Raw genomic sequence first — 23,117 nt, 5'->3', positions numbered from 1 at the left:
GGATCTGCCCTTCACCAACTCTGGTCAGGCCAATGATGCTGTCAGTGCCTATCAGCACTGCTTGGTATTCTCTAGCTTGGCACCGAGCCATAAGGCGCACAGCCCTGTCCCTTCATAGGCCAGGATAATCTCCCTTTGATGGCCATTCAGTGGTGACATCCGGGTTTTCAGCCCACTATATGAAGCACCAGTAAACATAAAAACATTTTTGTTTAGACAAGCCTACCCAGATATGTCGAATGGCGATGGCTGTTTTAATCTGCTTTTAGTTCATTGTGGAATGTAATTTTCCTGAATGTCTTAAATGCAGGAGGTGACCATTTTGCATGGGGGTTCTATTCGTGTGTGTGTACAGCAATACATGAACAAGATGGGCAGGATATTATTATTATTATTATTATTATTATTATTATTATTATTATGGGGTGTGTGGTACAGTGGTACCTCAGGTTACAAACACCTTGGGTTACAGACTTCGCTAACCCGTAAGTAGTACCCTGGGTTAAGAACTTTACCTCAGGATGAGAACAGAAATCGCATGGCGGTAGTAGAGGCCCATTAGCTCAAGTGCCACCTCAGGTTAAGAACGTTTCTAGGTTAAGAACGGACCTCCGGAATGAATTAAGTTAGCAACCAGGGGCGTAGGAAGGTGGGCTGCCCGAGGTGCCATCATGGAGGGGGGTGACAAATTATCAAGGAACAGTTACTGCCCTACTAGGGCGGTTCATAAAAAACCTTTCTTTGAAAATGCCTGCTCTAAAGGTCTTAACTTACTACACTGGGGATTATATAGCTATATATGAAATTTCATGCATATCAGTTAATATCTTGACCCTCCTCCATGAAAAATAGCTGTTTACTTGGCCATTTTCCTATGTCTTGAAGCCTGAAATTTCAATTCAGTGGAGCAGGGTCAAGATATACACATAACATCTGTACTGCATTGTTTATTGTGACAACACCTGCACTTTGGAACTCCCCGCCTATTGCAACAAAGCATGTGCCTTTGCTGGACTCTTTTTGGGCACCTGCTAAAAGTATTCTTCTTTAGGCAAGCATTCCTAGATGCTTAGGAAGTTGAAGTAATTTTAATCTTAATATTTTAGCTTTTGTATGTTTTAAAGCAGGATTACAGATAGGTAGCCGTGTTGGTCTGCCATAGTCAAAACAAAAAAAATTCCTTCCAGTAGCACCTTAAAGACCAACTAAGTTAGTTCTTGGTATGAGCTTTCGTGTGCATGCACACTTCTTCAGAATGTCTTTGTTCAGACCAGGTCTCTCCATGGTTTTAAGTTTGGTGATAAGTTGCAATTCAGCAGCTTCTCTTTCCAGTCTATTTCTGAAATTCCTTTGTAGTAAAACAGCTACTTTGAGATCTTGTATAGAATGTCCTGGGAGATTGAAGTGTTCTCCTACTGGTTTCTCTGTCTTGTGATTCCTGATGTCAGATTTATTTATCACCAAACTTAAAAGCATGGAGAGACCTGGTCTGAACAAAGACATTGGATTCTTATCTCATTATACACGACAAAGCCATTTTTCACCTTCTCACCCCTTGCTTTTTCCTGTAAGACCTATTGCAGTCGTTAAGAGTCGTCAACAGGCTCATCACAGCTATCTGCCAATCACCCATTCCCACCACCCTTCTGAGTAATACCCCTCCCCACCTTCTCACTATATAGAAGGGTCTGGAAACTTCTGTTTCAGTGTATCTGAAGAAGTGTGCATGCACACGAAAGCTCATACCAAGAACTAACTTAGTTGGTCTTTAAGGTGCTACTGGAAGGAATTTTTTTTGTTTAAAGCAGGATTGTTAAAGTTTTCTTGCTTTTACTGCTGTGGTGTTTTTTTGTTTTTTGTTTTGGTAAACCACTTTGCAGGTTTTTAAAAATAAATTTTAATAAATAAATAAACAATAAATATAAGTAAAATAACACAAGCCAAAACACAATCCATCTTGTAGATTTAAGTATCTGTCCATAGTTGCCTACTTGTTAGCAGAGGCCCAGAATCCACATTCCTTTGTAAGAAAATATGAAATAACGTAAAACTATTTTTGCAGGCAAAAAAACCCACAACAAATTGTGTGTGGGGGGGGGAAGGGTGACAAGAAATTTTCCGCACTGGGTACCACCTGATTTCCTACACCTCTGTTCGTAACCAGAGGTACCACTGTATCAGGAAAAAGGGGTGGGTGGAGAGACCAAAGGCACCTCTTATTTGCCCAGAGGCTGCTATAGATATGACATTTGGGGGGAGCTGCTGAAAAGGTGGCAGATTTGGCCTCCAATGTGGCTGTCGTTGACACCGTGGCAATAGTATTCCTTGGAGGCCAGATCTGCTGTCCCTGTGAGTTCTGCTGCCTGAGTCAGTCACCTCACATATTGGTTCAGGAAGTGCCAGTTGGGAAGGCTTTAATTAAAACGCGAAAGAAATGAATTTCTCCTCTTTCCCTATCTACAGGTTCCCTGACCAACTGAGGTATCCAAGGTAGCAAAGGGAAAGAGGATCTTTTCAGTGGTGGCACCTTAGCTTTAGATGCCTGCCACTTAGTTCACTGTCATTTCTTACACCAGGCAAAGGCCTTTTAAAAAAATTAATAAATCCTTAGGCCTTTTAATCTGTTTTGACTTAAAGCTGCCTTTAAGCTCTATGACTCTTTAATGCTGAGTTTATACTTAATTTTAAACTGTGTTTTTTCCTCTTTCTAACTACCCTCGGAATTTTGCTTATAAGGCAGCCTAAATACTGCAACAAATAAATAAGCGAGCGAGCGAGGGGTGCAACAATTGAATTAAGGTGAGGAAGTATCAGCCTGGTTGCCTTGGCAATCGCAGCACCATTCATCTCAAGAACTGCCCCTTGTCGCTTCCTTTCACAAGGTGGGTATGGAAAATTGGTGAAAGTGGGGGTGTTCCATAAAAGGATGAAATGTCTGGGAAATGTGCATCCCTGGTTCAGCTCAGCACTAAAGAGAAAAGTCCTAAGAGTGATTCTGAATACATGGTACCTCCGTGGGTTTTAAAGGCAGATTTTTCATGAAAAAATGTCATAACAGTGCCCACTAATAAACATGATGAACCATAATCAACAAAGCAGTTTTGGTTCCCTTGCATTTTTCTGTAGGCTGTGTTATTATTATGTTCTGCATCTCAAGCTTTCTTATTTCATATTCTCCACTGAGTCGAGAGTTGTATGAGATTCAGAGGTCTATAGAAATAGTTTTGATCTACATGAGTTTGCATCCCTCGAGTTTCCCTTTGAGTTTGGAGTCTGAAAGGAAACTCAAAATTCAAAGCAAAAATCAATCCAAGTACAGGGGGGAATCTACAGTTTCCCCATCTTTCTAGCAAGAGCATCTGGTGGCATATTGTCCTATTGGAGTCTCACAGACTTTATTTCTTAATTGATTAAAAGTATTGTTTTGTTTGTCATTTTGGGTGTGTATGATTATACAGTGGTACTCGGTTTTCGAGCGTCTCGGAAGCCAAGCGTTTCGGTTTTCGAACGCTGAAAACCCAGAAGTAAATGCTTCTGTTTTCAAACACACCTCGGAAGTTGAATGGCTTCCACTGCGTTTCCCCCCAATTTTCTCCATTGACTTTGGAGACCGCCCTTTGCGTCTCGATTGTTGAACATTTTACATAATGGTTGATATTGTATAAGAATTCTGCAAAGCATCCAAGAAGGGCTTCAGTTCAGTGACAGCTCACGTGCTTTGTATGTATAACCCCCCCCAGCTTTAATTCCTGGCATCTCAAGGTAGGAGAATCAAAACACCTGGAGAACCACAGCTAGCATTGGCAATTCTGAGCTAGCTCTTGGCTCATTATGAAGAAGCTTCCTGTGCTCCTGTCTATTACCTTGGAGGTGACAATGGGCTCTCCCAAAATTCTGCAGATATGTGCACAAAGCACAGGGGAAGCTTTCCTTCTGAAACCTTTTTGTTTGTTTCTTTTTGCATACAGTTTTAGAGCTAAACCAAATCCCAAAACTCCAAAACAGAACACCTATCCATCCAGCGGGGAAGGCCTGTCAGACCAAAAATGGGTGGGATCAAATATAGTGATAAGGATCTCATTCCATTGGCACAAGGATCTCTCCTCGTCCAGTCAGGATGGAGAAAGGTGGGGGCGATGGGGGTGGATCCCCCTGGGTGCCATCCCTGAGGGGGTGCCAAAATGGCACACTGTGGTGCCACCCTGGGCAGAACCACATGGGGCTGCATCAGCATTAACAGGGATTGCCCCCTAACTGACCCTTAACATGGCCAACCCACATCAACTAAGGGGCCTTCTTAATGATCTTCTAAGCACTACAATCACCCACACCTTTTATTTCAGATTTGCTAGGGCTGAAGGTCATCTGATGGTTGTTGCAGAATTGTGGCAACTTTTTAGACTTAACTAATGAGTTTACCCTGAGCAAGGCTGAAGTCCATGAGGTCTGGACTTCAAAAATGTTAGCCACAGACACAAGAGCAAGTGCACCTGAATGTGGATGGATGTTCTCATCTGTATTTTTTAAAACTTATTTTAAAAATGCAACCAACCAGTTCGTAATGTGGGTGCAGATGGGCTTCCAGATGTGCCATCTCTCTCCATAATGATTGCATGCCCAAAAGCCTCCCACAGACTAAAAACAATTTTTCAGACTATCTGCTAAAGATGGAAAAGGTACAAACTTAGCATGGATTTCTTAGGCTCCGCATTGCTTGTAGCTTTTTGCCAACATAGGAAGTTGCCCCTAAGGTTATGATCAGGCTTATATATTTATTAACTTGCTAGCTGATGGGATTGCCTTTCAAGCCAGATCTAAAGTCCAGTTATGCCCATAGAAGTGCTCTAAATGTGTTAGAATGATCTTATTAAGCTTTGCTCCCATGCACACTGTGGCATATAATAATAATATAGCCGACAGCAAGCCAGAAGTCGTGGTTGCACTTTCTGAAATAAATCCTGTACTTGAAAACTGTGAAATTTGTTTAAATTTATTAAAAGGATTAGATCCAGAAGAACTATTGTTGCCTTTTTTAAAAAAAAACCTCTTTACTTTTTTGAAGTCAGCGTCATAATATAATATAGCAGTTTCAATTTTATTAAGGTTTGCAGTTGTATTATTGTAAATGTTCTGTGGAGTGGGAGTAAGGGCTTTCTTATTGAATTTCCTTGCTTTTTTGGAGCAATTGTTGTTGTTGTTGTTGTTGTTGTTGTTGTTTTCACAAAGTGACCTCAAAGCAACTTACAGAAAAAGAAACATTAAAACAAGTATAAAAACAAAAGAGAAAATATGAATGTTTTGAATATTTATTTTCAAGTTTAAGGGTTTTTACAGATGTGGAGAACTGCAAGGTAGTTTGACCAACTTATAGATTACAGTAAGTCACACTTGGCACAGGTGAATGGAACTCTGTTCCACAACTCTATTTCCCATTTGACTTTCTAAGCATTTTTTAATTCCTGGAATTATAGACTGAATACCAAGCAGCATGTTATATTCTAAGAATTTGTTAAATTAATTTTGATAACCATCCCAAGTGTTTATCCAGCAACTGATTTAAACACTAAATGGAGCATCAAGACATTAGATTGTCAATCTCGGAAGAGGGGGAACCCCTTGTTTTGTTGCGGTTCCAATCAACTGCATTGCAACTTGTTACAGATGAAGAGGTTCTGTGTCACACAGTGCATAGTTGAACTATGAAATTCAATGCCATAAGATGCAATAAGGGCCACCAATCTGAATGTCTTTAAGTTTCCCATACGCCACTTTGGCAACAGGATGCTAGACTAGATCAGCCTTTGGCCTGACCCAACATAGCTCTTATTATCAGAAGCATGTGCACTACCACTGAGCTATGGGCTCTTCCCCCAGCATTATTTAGGTAAGGTAAAGGTAAAGGGACCCCTAACCATTAGGTCCACTCGTGGCCGACTCTGGGGTTGCGGCGCTCATCCTGCTTTATGGGCCGAGGGAGCCGGCGTACAGCTTCCGGGTCATGTGGCCAGCATGACTAAGCCGCTTCTGGCAAAGCAGAGCAGCACACGGAAACTCTATTTACCTTCCCACCGGAGTGGTACCTATTTATCTACTTGCATTTTGACGTGCTTTCAAACTGCTAGGTTGGCAGGAGCAGGGACCGAGCAACGGGAGCTCACCCCATCGCGGGGATTCGAGTCCTAGGCTCTGTGGTTTAATCCACAGCACCACCCGCGTCCCGTTTATCATTTAGGTAGTTTATTCAATATTAAGTTGTAAACCACTCTGCTGTTACCATGTAATAAGGATGGACTAAGTCTAGTGAACAAACATTACAGTCAAACCTAAGTTTTCGAATGTCTCAGCTGCCAAATGTTTCGGAAGCTGAATGCCAAACCCTGGAAGTGAATGCTTCCGTTTTTGACTACGCCACATTTTCTAAATGAAAATGGCTGACAGCCCTTTGATCCTCAGTTTTTAAATGTTTCAGAAGTCGAACGGACTTCTGGAATGGATTATGTTCGAAAACTGAGGTTCCATTGTATTAATAATTACATTTTTTATCCCTCCAGGTTTTTAGGGTGGCGTAGGTTGAGATATACAAAATTGGGCCAAGATCACTGAATTTTATGCCCGCATGGGGATTTCAGTGCTAACCTCCTAGATCTAGAGATTAATGCTATCCACTGCCCCACATTGCCCCTTCCTAACTGAATGAAGCATCAGCCAAGACAGTCCTCGTTCAGTGAGCATCACTGCATGAGCCCTTCTAGGTAGCACTTGCAAAGTAACTATTTTCTCAGTCCCAACCCATCCACGCTGCTATCTGTAATGTGGGCATAATAATACTTTGCTTAACTTAAAAGGATGCTATAGGAATGACTGAGATAACATATGTGGTGTGTGTTGATCATTTCGTAAAGGAGGCTATGCTAAAACACCACTGTGCTCCTCAGTAAGCATTTGGCAGCAATATAGGAAATGGTTGCTGTTGTTGTAGCAGTAATGGCAGTAGGAGAGACAACCAAAACAATACCAGACCCTCCAAGTTTTCCTATTTTCCAGGGACAGTCCCTAATTTACAGAAACTACCTGGTTTCTGATTTGATCCCGGAATGTCCCACTTTTCCTTATGGCATCCCTATTTTCATCGAAGAAATGTTAGAGGGTCTGGCGTTATGTGACCCCCGAACCAAGGAGGTAAGTACCGGTAACTATACAACCTTTAGAAGACATCCATATATGAAGGCAGCCCTATATAGGAAAGGTTGTTTTTTAATGTTTAATTATGATTTTATATATGTTGGCTGGGTGGCTGGGGCAAACAGATGGACAGAGCAAAATAATAATAATAATAATAATAATAATAATAATAATAATAATAATGGATTAGGGTGTCCCTATTTTCATCAGAGAAATGTTGGAGGGTGTGCAATACCACCACCAATACCAGCAACCAAAACACTGTAAACTGTCCAGTTACCCCTGTCTGGGGTAGAGAGTACCTTGCACTCGAAAATATCTTCCTTTCTTTCCAAACATACCACATGATCATCAATATGTGTTATTTTCCGAAAGGTATGCAAATGCTCTATGGCAGCTCAAGTAATCATAAGAACACTCATTACTTAATTTGCAGCCAACCTTTGTGTCAAAATCAATATGGCTGGGCCACCTAGTTTAATGGATATCTAAGCTGAGAGATCACTCTTCGCTTAAAAAGAAAAAAAGAAATTTCCGATAAAAGAAAAGCCCAGCCTTTCCCCCAGATGAACATAAATATAAAACAAAAAAGCTCTGGAACAGAAAGGCCATGGGCTGCGTTTTGCACTGGATAGGTTCTGGTTGAATGAGATCTGGGATTTGTGCCAAATTAATTGGGGGGGGGGAGTCCTTTTCTTCGTCTCCAATAGCCACAATGTTCATTATTAAGAAAAGCATATGAACTGCAGGATTTGATTTTAATAACACCAATGTCTTCATTAATCTGTACTACCATTTAGCCTCATTATGGAGAAAACGCTGAGTTAATGCAGCACCTATTATTGTTGGATTTTCCCTGGGGGAGGGAAAGGGTTGGGGGGGAGATTCTCTCCCCCCCTCCCTGTCCCCCCCCTATTCTTTTATAATTCATTCAAGGGCTATCAGGTGTGTGTGTCATATTTTTTAAACAGGCTGGCTGCTATCAAAAGGCTTGGGTCTATTACAGAAACGTGCAAAGAAATTTGTGGTTCCAGGGCGGATGAAACGAGGAGGAAGCAAACAGGGCTTGAACTGAACACCATCTTTATTTCGGTTTGTGTGTTTGTGATGCTTGTCATGTCAAGCATCCTTGTGCCATCACCTGCAAGTGAGCTGATCTTTCCTCCCAGGCCTTTTGCTACGGCTCCTTCTCAATCAAGAGTCCCACCCCCACCCTGATAGTCGCTGCCCCTTTTTGTATCTGCCCAGCAAATAGCGCGCCTTTTGTCCCCGCACAAGTTCCTAAACAAACTTAATCTCTCTAACACAGTGACAGATGACATTTAGATGTCCTTGTCCCCCTTAAAATGAGTTTTATTGACAATCAGGGAACAAAAAGAAGGCCCCCATAGAAGGACCAATGTTTTATAGGGCCTGCTAAACAACATCTTCGTTTCTCAGTGCAGAGGGTGTGGAGAGAAAGCCTGAAGTTGCCCCCTCTTTTCCCCATTTCCCCCTGCTTTGCAATATCACCATGACAACAGATATAGAAATCACTTAGTGACTCCTAGAAAGAAAACACACTGACACAGTCCCCCTTGTATGGCGAATCAAACTAAAGCCTTCATTCAAATGGCTATTGAGCTTGGGCATTCATGTAGAGGATGGGTGGATTTTACACAGGTAACAACAACAGAAAGGCCGGCCTGAACTCCAGCCACAGCATATGGTAAAGTCTCTGCTTAATTAATGCATCCTCAATAGAATTTATCCATTTAAAATTTGTTTTCTTTTACTTGAAACATCATTAATGTAAAGGGCAACATTAATCAACATCTTGCAACTTAAAGGGCATTAAAGAGCGATCTTTTCTTTTCTTTTCTCTTCTCTCTCTCTCTCTCTTTTTCCCTTATGCAACAGAATCTTTCAAGTAGTTAAGCAAACAGCATATGATTTCAGGCACATTCGAAAGGTCCTTAATCATAAGGCACATCTGAAGAGGCCTCTACCGGCCAGGCTTGCTAGCTGCAGCAAAGTTCTCTTCTTAATTGATTTGGGCTGGAAATGCAAAGAGAGAGAGAGAAATGCTTGCAAGTTTTTGTTGTAAACTTGAACACAGAATGGATGATTGATAAAAAATATGGTGCAAAGCATATAAATATTTTTTGCTTTCTTTCTCTTTCTCTCTCTCTCTTTTAAAAAAGCTACCATGGATGTTAGCATTTTCCTTTCTTATATATCTATAAAATACAAAGGGTAGAAAAGTAGTAGATTAGGATATGTACATATAACATTTAGCATTATTTTAATGTTTTGTGGCTTACATTAGCAGCAAATGCTGTGAGTTTGTGTTTGTGTGTGTGTGTATGTGTATGTGTAGAGCTTCCTTCTAACTCTGGACTTAAGACACTGCTCAGGAAAACTTTTCCTGTAAGCAGCAGTTTTCATAAGCTTTGCTGTGTTAGTCTGTTGCGGCAAAAATAAGGTGCACAAGGCTGATTTATTTTTATTTTTTGCTATATGACAATATAGTTATTTCCCACTGCTAGATTTGTTTAATTAAAAAAATACCAAAGCTTATAATATGAAATCCATAACACACACAAACATTATCTAGTGGAACCCTGCTTCCAGTTTGTTTTTTCTGCAGCAGAACAATAAAACCTGACTTCAAAATAAGTAGCCTTATTTTGTTATAATAAATAACATAGGTAACTGTGTTCCATGTGTAACTGAAATACTGTAGCCATTTGCCCTTAGCTTCCTATTAAGCTTTCCCTCCCTGCTGCATAATTTTGATCTAAACTGAAATTTCACTCGCTTGATATTCTTCAGTTCTGTTCCAAAATGATCCTGTGTACAAATACCGATGAACTGAATGTAAATATGGACCACCAAAAAGTTGTCAGTATTTAGAAATGGTGTAAGAATTTAGAAACCAACCTATCTGCTCCCTCGCAAGCTTTTATCCCTTTCCTTTTCTTTCTTGACATTGTGCAACCCAGACATTAGACATGCTGTTTTGCAGCATGTGATTTTCATTTTTTAAAATATATATCATTGCATTAAATATATATCATTGCAAAGTTCAAATTGAGACTAAAACTAAAGAGCTACTGAAAAAGTTGAAGTTATACCCCCCCAAAAAGTTTTTTTTTTAAGTTTTCAGAAAATTACTATTTTTTGTACAGGACAAAATTTACCAATTCTGTCACCCCCACCCCCACCCCCAACTACACATCCTCTCTTTTACAAATGATTTTATAAGATGAGAAGTCTTCTACTTTAATTATTTCTGGCTGTGTCATAGTCATAGTTGATGTACTGGCTTTGCATCTTTGTTTATATAAATTGTCATCCCATTTTATCCTTGATTACCTTAATGATTGTCACCTCTTTCAAGGTCCACAGAGATGTGGGTGGAGATTGAACATATAGGAATGACTTAGCTTAATATTAGACTACAGGAATATCCTTAATATGTTTTAATAAAATTGCCACCTGGCAGTCGCAACAGTGACACCTTCTGGGGAAAGCAGGAAGTAGGAAAATATGTTTTCAAAAACAGCGGAAGCCTGCTACACCTATTTTATTTTTAAGTTGCAAAACAAGCAAAGGGACTTCAAAATAAGTTTTTCCCTGAAGCTAAATAATACACATGCTAGGCATAGCCTTCCATTTGGAAAGGGAGTTTTGCCTCTCACTGTGTTTGTGCCAAGCAAAGAGAGAAAGTTGCAAAACAGCTTTAAATATATAATCCCCCCCCCCAAAGTGAAGCCGTTAATCATATGTATGGAAACCATACTTGTTGACATACAACTTGATGTTGCCTGTCACCAAATGAAAAAATGGCCGAAAATGTCAGGAAAAATAGATCAGTTATGTATACACACATATAGGATATGATATGCACAAATAGTTTGCATTTTTAGGTAGTTTAGAACCCACTGAAATGTTATCACAGAGAACACAGAGACAGAGAGTAGATATTTCTGCTCCTTTCAATCCTTTGGTTCCAACAGTGGAAATGATGTAGCAATGTTTTTAGTTAAATTTCTTGCTGGGAATTGATGTAGTTAACCAAATTAATGAAAAGTATTTCGAATTATGGCAGCACGAGGAGATGAAATGGCACTGTCTCTTTACCAAAATAACGCAGGCAACCACTGCTTTGCAAAATACCTGCATTTTTTGGTCCAAGAATGTGTGCCAATTACTTCTTATAACCATGCTACCAGTTAAAAGAACTAATGGATAAATTCACTAATTTGCTCATGAATAATTTCAGGCCAAGTAGACAGAAGCCAATTCTATATATATATATATATGACATATATATATAAAGAGAGAGAATCAACATATATATAATCTGTCAATACATGATTAAATATTGTGTGAAGATTTTAGAAATTCACAAATCTTGTCCTTTTCGCTCATGTTGAGAATGGGCCAAACAAGGAAGGATCAGTAGTGCATTTTGATAAAGAGACTGAGTATGGAGGAAGCAGAACAGTCAGAGGGAGCAAATATTAAGAATTATTAAAATAAAATAGAAAAAGCTCCTGGGACTAAGGATGGTCACCTGGTATAGGTCTTCACCATTTGCTGAAGACTGATAAGACTGATGTCCATCTCTCCATCTTTGTCATAGCCACTGAAATTGCTATGAAGTGCACTCCTCTGCATGTTTACTCCAAAGAACATCAATGAAGTGTAAATGTCTGTAGCCTTAATCTGGAGAGCAAAGTATGCTTTAAAAGTGAAGCATTTTAAAGACTCTGCTTAAAATATATACAAATCACAGAAAATGTGGAACGGTGTAATAATTTCCTTGGCAGAGATACAATTGAAGTTTTTTTTGGGGTAACAGAAACAATATTCCTTAAAAAAGAAAGGAGGTTTTATTTTGGAATGCAGACAAACATTATGGGGGTTATGTCATGAATACGTGAATGTTAATTTCTAATTTCATAAGATTTGACGTAAAACAACATTTTACATTATTGCGCAGTGTACAACTATGATCAAATTGCCATTTAAATACCTAGGGGATGGCTTTGCATAGTACTGAAAACACAAAATTATTTATGTCACAGATATCTAACAAGTGATCTCAGACATGTCCAGTATCTGTCAGACTGGAAACTGTGTGCAACATCCCAGGAGGAACTGACCAAAGAATGATTTAGAGACGTGTACTGTAGCTGTGGTGATGTTGTCCAAATTTGTGCAGTGATAGCAGCTATGTAATGTGTTGTTTATTATTATTATTAATTATAAAAATATATTTAAATAACCGGGAGTTACATTTCCACCAAGAGAAAGTTTATTTGAGTGGTTTGAAGGCATCTAAATTATATTTCAAGAAATGTTGCTGGAAATGATGTAAAACACGTCGACCAAAAAATGAAAGCCGTGATAAAGTCTAAGCGTGGATGGATTCATAGCTGGATGGAAGTACAACACACACACACACACACACATGTGCACACACACACTTTATCATATATGTATATGTTTCCTTGCTTTTAAAAAAATGATGAAATTTTAAAAACCAGGGGGAAAAGGGGATAATGAACAAATTTTAAAAAATTATTCTTTGGCCACTAAACTTACTAAATTTGCAAGATGAATTTAGCAACTGAAGAGATACAGTTTAGTCAAAAGGATGAATACTGAAAGACTCCTTACAGCTCGTGCTGTTGAACTGGGTTATACAGCAGGTTGTGCCATAGATAAATTAGGCAGAAGAGCAGAAAGAGGTAGAGAGAAGCAGAAAAAAACACCAAAGTTCTGGAAATGACAGTATTGATGCTGCTTAAAAGTTTAATGTATGAATTGTAGGATGTTGAGCTCTGCATATCCTAATTAATATTTCCCCCCACTGGCAATAGCCATACTTGAAATACTGCTTGTTATGCCCTTTCTAAAATGTGGTTAGACAGTCCTGCCAATAAGTTTTGGTGGCGATCACTGACTATTTATATTTTTCATTTACAAGGGCAGGGAAAATACGGTGGCGGGGACAGGAAATGAATTTGGTTAACTTGGAAAACGAAGTTGTACTCATTTTTATGTTATCTATCTATCATCTATCTATCTATCATCTATCTATCTATCTATCTATCTATCATCTATCTATCTATCTATCTATCTATCTATCTATCTATCTATCTAGCTAGCTAGCTATCATCTATCTATCTATCATCATCTATCATCTATCTATCTAGATTATATATCATTCTCACTAAGAATCTAGATTCATTGTATCTCAGCTGATTAATTGTAAACAACACACAAAATGTAACTAGAGAGAGGCAGTGGGTATTGATTTACCAATGAGTACAGTTTCAAGACCAGTTCTACCAATTTCAGTGAAAAAAAAAATCATATTTTTGTTGTCTTTTTTGAAACGACACTCTTGATTTCATATACCAACGTTCCCATTTCTGGAGTGTAACTGGCACAGTGTCAGGGCCAGGAGCTGACAGAACTCTAGTTGCTGATAAGCTAAATCTTTGGCTGGGCTGTACTACTCTGGATTTTAAATATGGAGTTTACACAACTGAATACTTTGCTGTGCAATTATTATTATTTTTCTAGATGGCATAGAGAAGGGCTTTTAGCCTAGCGCATTCCACCCTGACGTGTAACTTTCTGAATCCCAGCCCCACTTCTGTGGAAGAGCTTTTGGTCACCTGCAGTCTTGAGTGGTATTGCCCAGATTCAGGTTTGCCACCTCAGTGAGAACGAGGCCAGAGAGAGGTGGTATCAAAAGCTAAGGCGATGGTTGCTGTGTGCCCTACTTTATAGAGGACCGTTATAGATGCTTAGTTCTCTATTTAAGGAGTTCCTCTGTTTGAGGACTGGCCCTGTGTCCATGTCTAGTTTAAAACCAAAGAATCATAAAAAGGAGAACAAGGATCCTTGATGTGTCCCGTCAACAGTTAGCAGCTGCTTACCAGATTGACGAGGCACACAGACCACCTGGTCCCAGTCTCTCAGGCTATGCTGAGACATGCTATATTTCTGTTTAAATTATAATCACTATTTCTAAATTTCTGTCTGTTTTTTTTAGCATGTATTAATTTTAGAAAAAATCTGTGTTCTCTTCCCCCCTTTCTCTTTTTGGCAATGAATTTCCTCATTTGAGGGGATGCGTAAGTGGCCCATCAAAAGCCCACAGAACCCAATCAAAGCATTATTGGTGGTCAAGATTCGAACTCAAGGCAAGGCACCTGACAAGACGCCAGGAGAAAAACCTCACTTACCCGAATGGTTATTATCAAGAAAAAGACAGATTTAAATAAATAGCAATTCACGACACAAATGCGGATTCTTTTGCCCTTGGCCGCCAACGGTGATGTGGTCTACCAAGTTTTATTTCATCACGGGACCTTTTAAAGGTGACATTTCACCTTTCATTTTAGTGTGCAATAGGCTGAGGGCATAAATGCAGCATAAGATAAGAATGTCTGTACCAGTTCATTTTTAAATACTGAAACATGCACATAACCCTAGTTCTTGTCACATTTTGGCATGGGCAGTTATTCCCACACTACAAGTACCACAAGTGTGCCTGCATAAATGTATATGAAAACTTCACATTGAAAATGGCCATTTATTATTACTACCATTAAATTTATAACTGGGCCTTCCTCCCACAGGATTTATTATAATTCATGTCATGAAATGAAGCAGTCTGTTGGTAAATGCAGGCTTTAATATAGTCATTGTAGAATATGGTGCATATGTAATCCACAAACCAGAGGTCTCGGTTACTTTATTTGCTATTATATTAATCAGATGTGTGTGAGACCTTGAACCATGTTTACATTGTTTTGGGCATTCTAATTGTGATGCCAAACAATGTACTTAAAAATGACCTTTTTCTCTTTTGCAAGTTTTTTAAAAGTAAGAATCGCCCCCATTCCCATTTTTAAAAGGGGAAGGGAACAGATGTCTACAGCTGTTTTGAGATGTACTATGGCAACAGATAATACTGTAAGCCTTGCAAAGGGGTGTTTCCAGAATAGCTCACATTGTCTTACCAACTGCACCCCAATTTAAACACCCCTGTTTGCTTGCTTGCTTGCTTGCTTGCTTGCTTGCTTGCTTGCTTGCTTGCTTGCTTGCTTAAACAACATTTCGGCCACCCTTTAGAAAAGCTTTCTGGGTGTATAGCCAGCACAGTAAAACATTAATATAAGTTATGACCAAAAATATGCAACCTGTGGCCATCTAGATGTTGCTGAACTCAAACTCCCATCATCCTGAGCCAGAAATTATGGGAGTTGGAGTCCAACAACATGCAGAAGGCCACAAGTTCCTCATGCCTGATTTAGACAGAAAACAGAGCAGAAAGACAACATAAAACAAAAACATGAACCAGCCAAGCAAATAAAATTGCCACATAATCGATATTACATGTTTAAAGCCAGGGTGAATAGAAATGCCTTTGCTGGGTGTTGGAATAACATTGTCGTTTGTGCTCAGTGGGTATTGTGTAACCAGGGTGTCTCAATGAACCTAAGAAACTGCCTTAGACCAAGACCAGCTAGTTCAGGGGTCAGCAAACTTTTACAGCAGGGGGCCAGTCCCCTGTCCCTCAGACCTTGTGGGGGGGCCGGATTATATTCTGAGTGGGGAAATGAACGAATTCCTATGCCCCACAAATAACCCAGAGATGCATTTTAAATAAAAGCACACATTCTACTTATGTAAAAAATACGCTGATTCCTGCACCGTCCGCGCTCCAGAGTTAGAAGGTGATTGGGCCGGATTGGGCCTTAGTTTGCCTACCCATGAGCTAGTTTCTTATTGTCTGCATTGAAGCACAGCAATTTTCTGTAGTTTCAGGTAGGACTCTCAGCCTCACCTGGAGATGCTAGGGATTTAACTTCGGATCTTTTACATGCCAAGTATGAGCTCAGCCACTGAGTTCTGCCATTTCCCAAGCTACAGTCCATCCTCAAGCTGAAAAGACCCTCTTTCCAGTTGCCACCCATCTAACTGACCATCCCAATGATAAATGCAGCATTTGAGTGGGCTTATGCATTGCCTGTCTAAAAGAGATTGCATGAGGAATTCTTTTGCTATTTCATTTCTGGAAGGGACTGTATTTATTGATTTATGTATGTAGATTTACCACCTGCCCTATCCTGTGGACTTAGACACCTCTGGTGCAGAAATGATAAACAATATGTTTGCATATTGTATTAAGTAGGAGGTTGAGAAAACCAGCAGTTATTCCCACCAAACTCCCAAGAGATACAATGCTCTTCTATCACACGGCTTTCACATATTTTACTGAAATGTCTGGAAGTTCTTAGAGAACAATGCTGAAAGGCTATGAGTGTCTCTGGAATTCTTGTCCTTAGCTGAATCTCCCTGCTCAGTAATATGGGATTTTCCCTGAGCAGAGGAATGTCATGTTAGTGTCAATGTACTTTATTCCACAAAATACTGGCAAAAATGTGTGGGCTTTAACAAACGAATCTATGGATGATTAAAAATACCCAGTGGGACCTACAACAAAATGTTGCAGCATTGGGTGCACATATTCATGACCTCAGCCAGTCAGCCATGTCCAATCAGCACTTTCCCTGGCTAATAAGTCCAGCCAGCATCCCCCCCAGCCCCATTTTCTTCCTCGCCAACAACACTCAACCAGCCTTGAATGTTAGCATGTTCGGTACTCATTTGTTTTGTGTGTGTTTATGGAGCTGATTCCTTGCAGGGGTCCCTTCTATATATATGTTCTATACAAAAAATAGAAGCAAACCTGTGTCTTCCCCCCAGCCTTTGGATATCTCCTTGTTGGGCACAGATGGTGCCATTTTGGTTTCACAACGAACCACACTTGGAGAACTGAGTGTTCACCTGTAGAATATATGATAGCTTAGTAATGTGATGTAGCTAAGGAAGCATGCATTAGAAATCTTCGCTATGGGTTTCCAGCTGTGAGCTAAACCTATCATTTGGACAATATACATAAGAATCCTTGCCTTTAAGATAAAATAGGTTTTAACAAGTATGGTGTTCCTCTAGATAAGGGTGTACCCCGGTTACTAACATTATTCATATGATACTATTCCAGCATTGTTGGAATATATGGTTTACAAGCAACTAATGTGCAGTTTTACATGGACTTCCTTAATGGAAATCCATTAAAACAGTATAATTGCCACTAATAAATAATAATAAAGCCCACTGAAGAATCATAGCAATGATTTTTCTCAACAGAGGCTAGTTCAACCTGAGTGGCCGCTGGGAAATAATGTGAAATATATATTGGGTTAGATCCAAAGGCAAGGGTTAGATTCAAAGTGCCCTTCCACTTATGAGAGGAATGTTCCATTCATGGAAGGCCCCTCTCTGTCAGCAGAAGAACATCTGTGGATACAATCTTCTCCTCTTCGTGCAATCCATCAGAGCATATTAAAATATTAGCCCTCTGTGTTTTGCATATATTTAAATATATGTGATTTACAGACTAAACACTGACCACTGTCTACTGCACAGGTACACGTGTCGTGTAAATGCCGTGGAAATAAGTGCAGCTGAAATGTACTGTGAGCGTTGGTCTGTGTTGTGGCAAACTAGTGCCTGAGTGTAGTACCTGGGAAATCTTGGCTGGCTTCACACACACAAAAAGCAAATGTGTTCTTTTAAAGCAAAACCAAAAGCTAGGGCTCTTGGCTTTTTTCACCCCTGGATTTTTTATTTTTTTACTTTTGAGTAATAAGAGGCTTTCAGTAATCTAAGCAAAACCTATAGGAGTCTGTGGTCCATACAGTGGCCACAGCTAAAAGCATAACCATAAAGAAAATATCCAACAGCGACTAAGCAATATTATAAGAGAGATTGCATGCTGGTTGTTCCTGTTTAAGAATCCAAGCAACGTCGATCTGGAAACACAATCTGTTATACTTGTATTATTATTTTTTTAATTCTTTCCAATAGTTCACTCAGTGACTTTGAGTTCACTGATTGGGCTTAGATGCTAGAAAAGCCATTCTTCTGAATGATCCCAAATGATTATTATTTCTGCTTATCTCCAAATAAATAAATCCCAAATGGTATTTAAATATATCATTTAATTGGCGCCAGTGGCAACAGTTCTATAAAACATGCTCCATCTCTCCTCTCTTTGTTAGATGGGAGTCCAGGTTTGGAGTCAACATGTTTCAAATCCCGCAAAGTGCATTTCTTATTGAAAGCAACCGCCTAGACATATAGGAATATGAAATGTCGAATAAAAGAGAACATTTTTCTCCTGCCTTTTTTTTTGTAAAAAAGAAAATTTTATTTCAAAAAGATTTTTCAGCAGCAGCATGAGTCATCTAATTAATGGAATTTAGTTCAATGTAACAGGAACAGTGCATAATGATGGCAGTGGAAATGTTTATAGGACATATGGAAAATGGCAATAACCTGGGGATAATGTGTTTCCTGTTAGCCACATAACATCTGCTTAAAAGGTGAAAGGTCAAAGTAGATGACTATGTAAACTCTTCTGTAGATAATATTTTCAGAACAGTTCATATTTCAAAATGTTATAGCATAAAATTCTATACTCGTGTATTTTTTCCTTGCTGCCACTGATGTCACTGGTCCTTTGCTTGATACAATGTTTTGTCATCTTCCTATTAACTTTTCAGTTGACTTGTTAAGTGAAATTTAGGCTGCAATCCTACACTCACTCCTAACAGGGAGCAAGTTCTATGGTTACTTACTTCTGAGTAGATACATTTAAGATTGTAGTAAATTGGCACAAATTCCATATCAAATCTTCATGGTTTTATTTGCTTTTCAGGGTTGTTGTTTCTTTGGCACGTTTTATTTGATGTCCTAATAAATATTTTTAAATAAAGAATTGTTTTCAGAAAAGGAATTAAGTTGGAGCACTCCAGAACAAATGGTCACTGTGAGGCAAGCTGCCTAAATGTTGGACTTCAACACAAATGGTTGTTTTTTTTAAAAAAAAAAACTTGATAAAAATATTAATAAGCATGAATAAGGATAATGAACTTTTAACCCTTTCAAATGCACGCATGTGTACAGAAGGCCCAACATGCATTTAGACAGATATTATTTTCCCTTTAAAACAGAACAGCTGAAAGTAGAGAAGTCTAGTTAGCTGCACATCCTGCATTCTCAAGGAGAACTGTCCAAAATGTGTTAGGGTTTGCTTATAATGATGTTATATGATATCGTGGTTGCTATACCTGCATATGTGGAGAATTTAATATTGATTTACTGTACCTTTTTGCCTATCCTTGAGCAGCATAGATAGCCATTACAGCTGTTGGTGGTATCTATTTTGTCTTTTCGTAATTGTCATTTCTCGTTCTACTTAAGATTAAAATATGAAAATTGCATCACGTGGACACAAGTAGTGCATTAGCCAGGTTATCAGCAATTTTGTGCCTCAGCCATCATTATTCCTGTTCACTCCAATGTTACTTATGAAACCTGCATACCGTATGAGAAACTTTCTTTTTTTTTTTTAGTTAGACCGCAACACAAAATGAGCACCCTTTATATAAAGTTCTTCCACAGACGAATCATTCTCTTCCCCCTTGCTTTTTATAGCCAGCACCTGTACAGTTTTATTCCATATTCTGTAATCGTTTTATCTGAGGCTGGGTCAACTTTAAAGTTGATCCAACTTTTTGTTTTTGTTTTGTTTTAAAGTAATTCAATATCTGCTTAGCTCACTGACATTTGCATTAGGAATAAGGTGATATATTCATACAACTTGGATGTGGTCCAGCCATTTCTAAAGAGGTATAAATCTGAAAGGTGTAGGGCTCATTCCTATTGGTCTGAAATCATATGCATCTATTATTCAGGCAAACATTTCCTGAGTATGCAGGAAGTGGCAGCGCATATGCTTTTTGAACTGTTCATCTTCATTCATTTATTGCTACCAGGAAGCCAGTCAACAAGGCAAAAAGAAGTCCTGGTCAAGGGTCGATATTCCTGCTCTTTCTTTACAATCTGTTCATGCACAACATACAGCTGAGAAAACAGAGAATAAACACTGCATGGGAACATCCTTGAAAGCAATCTTTCTTATCTTCCAGACAGCACTCTTTCGTTTGCCACTGAAATTAATACATATGTGTTTTTTTAAAAAATGAAAGAAACGGAGGAAGACTTCTTGTTTTGACTAGTGTTCCATCATTTGCTTACAGACTATATTTGGATAATTTATGAACAATTACAGTCTAGCAACCAATGGTAGCACACATTTTTTCCCTTACGAAAGTTGAGAGGGTTTTGTTGTTGTTGCAATCTAGCTAATAAAAAGCTTCTCTTTCCCCCCTTTTCTTTCTCCCTTTCCCTCTCTCTTCCTCCCTCCCTCGCTCTTTCTCTTTTTACACAACAGAATTTTTGACAGGGTTGACTCCAGACGCCTTTCCAGCTGGGGCCTGGGGCCTGGGTGAACCTTCAAAATTTTCCCATTTGAGCCGCATCAAAGTGAAGGAAATTCAAGGATCACTAACGTCTCAGATGGTAGCACTTGCCCTAACAACCAAGGTTCAGGAATTCTTTGGAGCAGGCTGAGGTCATTTTTCTCCCCTTTTCTCCTAATGCTTTTCTCTATTAATCAGAGCTCACCGCTCAGATTGGTCTTCAACTTCCTCCCAATCCTTGCTAAGCCTGTCATTTCTAGCTATTATTTACTTTAATGGACTTTGGCTGATCCCTTATGAAGCTTTGGATCTGAGAATAATACGGCTGGAGAGTAACGGGCGCAGGCCCTGGGTGTGGGTTTGCCTGCAGATTAACCATGGCAGATGGGCTTTATTGCTGCTTCCTGTGTGCCGAGTGTTGATTGAGAGGGTATAATGAGAGAGGTGGTGTCAACACAATGGCTTCAGCCACTTCATTGCACCTTGCGTCTAAACAACCCTTTTTTTCTAAATCTTTGGGTTGTGAAATTTTAGGAAGTCAGAGCACAAGAACAAGCACAAAAACAACTGTAAATAACCATGAATGTTAATTCAATGCTAATTGGTCCCTTCTTTCATTATAGGTACATTTTGCTCAGTGTTTTTTGTTTGTTTTTTTTGTTTGTTGTTTTTTAACCCAAGGAAATTAATGATATGGACAGTTATACATAATTGGACTTTTATATCAGCTTAAATGCTAATGCAGCCATGTAGCAAACTTAATTATTATTATCTCATTAATTTCCAGGATAAATGTTTCTTAGAAAAGCTTACCTCCCAATCATCTCGTTATGTTCTACATGTTTTTGATACCTAGGGGATATATTTTTGAGGGGGTGGTGGTGGAATCAATTATCTGTTGTGCAGAGGATTTTTTTTAAAAAAAAAATGACAGCAAGAGAATTGCTTAATTTTTGGTGCAACTCGTCACATTATTCTCCGGTTTGTAAAGACAAGAAGCGAAATGCAGTAGTTTAAAAGCACAGTCATAAAATATATATCATGTATTTGGTGGCTAGTCTCAAAATACCTTTTTACACAATCCTCACTTTAAAGATTTCACTTAATTCCTCCTTTTCATTGATGGATTAAAATCACAACTATTGATTCCTTTATTCCTTTGGGGCATTACCCATCTGTCTTATCTCTTTCATCCCAGCACCCCTTGGTCTGAGAGAAGTGTTGTACAAACGAACTGAGGAAAATCTGGAGAAGATTCTAGGTCAAGTTTGTGTACAAGAGTTGAAATTTTTAGTGACAGTCTTCCCTTACCGCCAAGCAAAAGTTTCCACACAGCGTTGCGCAAGCGAGCCCAATTATCCTCCTCCTTTGAAAACCATTATCAAGTTTTTCAAAACTTCTTTCATTTTGCTGTTGTCATTCAATGAAAAGGAAACTAACCACCATGGCAAGACAACTCAGCTGCCTAGCAACCAAGGGCCACATTTTAATTCTGACTTGCTTCTGGTCTTGACTAATAGAAAGTGACTATGTTAAGCCAGTCAGAGGAGTTGTTTGTCACTTCTGAAATGCAAACAAAACAATACTGTTTTCTAAAGTACCAGGCATGATTGATGTAAAGATTTACAGTAACATCATTCATTTTCCCTTGTGTTTTAGTGGGATAGTGATCATATCCTTGCATGCTTTATTAAATGCACTATAAGAGCAAATGAACATGGCGCTTTTCATCCCCTAATCACCTAAAACAATTTTTTTTTGGGGGGGGGGGCGACTTCATTCTGCTTGTAGATTGTAATTTATGCATTCAATATATCATTGTCACACCAGTAAGTAATTCAATAATGTAATATGGCATCCACAAATAAACAATTCAGAGGGGGCACAGCAGATTAAAACAGAAAAGAAAAGGAGGGAAATAAGTGAAGCTGTTATGAGTAAGATGTCAACCTGGGCCAAATTTTCCCACACTTGGGTAATTGTATACCTCTGAGATAAAAGAGTGAGATGGACTGGGGGATGGGGTTTAAGCAGAAACCCTCTCAAGAACTGTAATTGCAAAAAGAAAACACAACCAACCCCCCCAAAAAAAACCTAACCCCCCCTAAAAAACCACAACACTGCCAATAGAAATCAAAACCACCTTGCCTGTTGCAGTGTAAGAGCAACTACTGCTGTAGATAATTGTGATTATAACTTCATGCGCACCAAGTTTTTTTAAAATATCATTGGTGCTAATCTATTGTATGACTTAATGAGACAGGCAAAGCTGTTTGAAAGCTGGCTATTTAGGAAATAAAAGGATGGATATTTGATGTTTTAGGAGCATAGGAAATGTCTTGATGGATCAAGCCAAAGGTCTATCTCAGTCCCTCCAAGTGTCCCTATTTTCCAGGGGCAGTCCCAGATTTACAGAAGCTGTCCAGGACGTCCCTGTTTTCACCAGAGAAATATTGGAGGGTATGGAGTTATCCGACCCCCCAAGTCATCTGAAGGCAGCTCTGTATAGGGAAGTTTTTAAATGTTTATTAT

This window comes from Podarcis melisellensis (assembly GCF_964234715.1).
Source record: "Podarcis melisellensis genome assembly, chromosome: 5".
Taxonomy (NCBI): Eukaryota; Metazoa; Chordata; class Lepidosauria; order Squamata; family Lacertidae; genus Podarcis; species Podarcis melisellensis.
The sequence above is the reverse complement of the archived record's forward strand: the minus strand, read 5'-3'. Positions refer to the sequence as shown.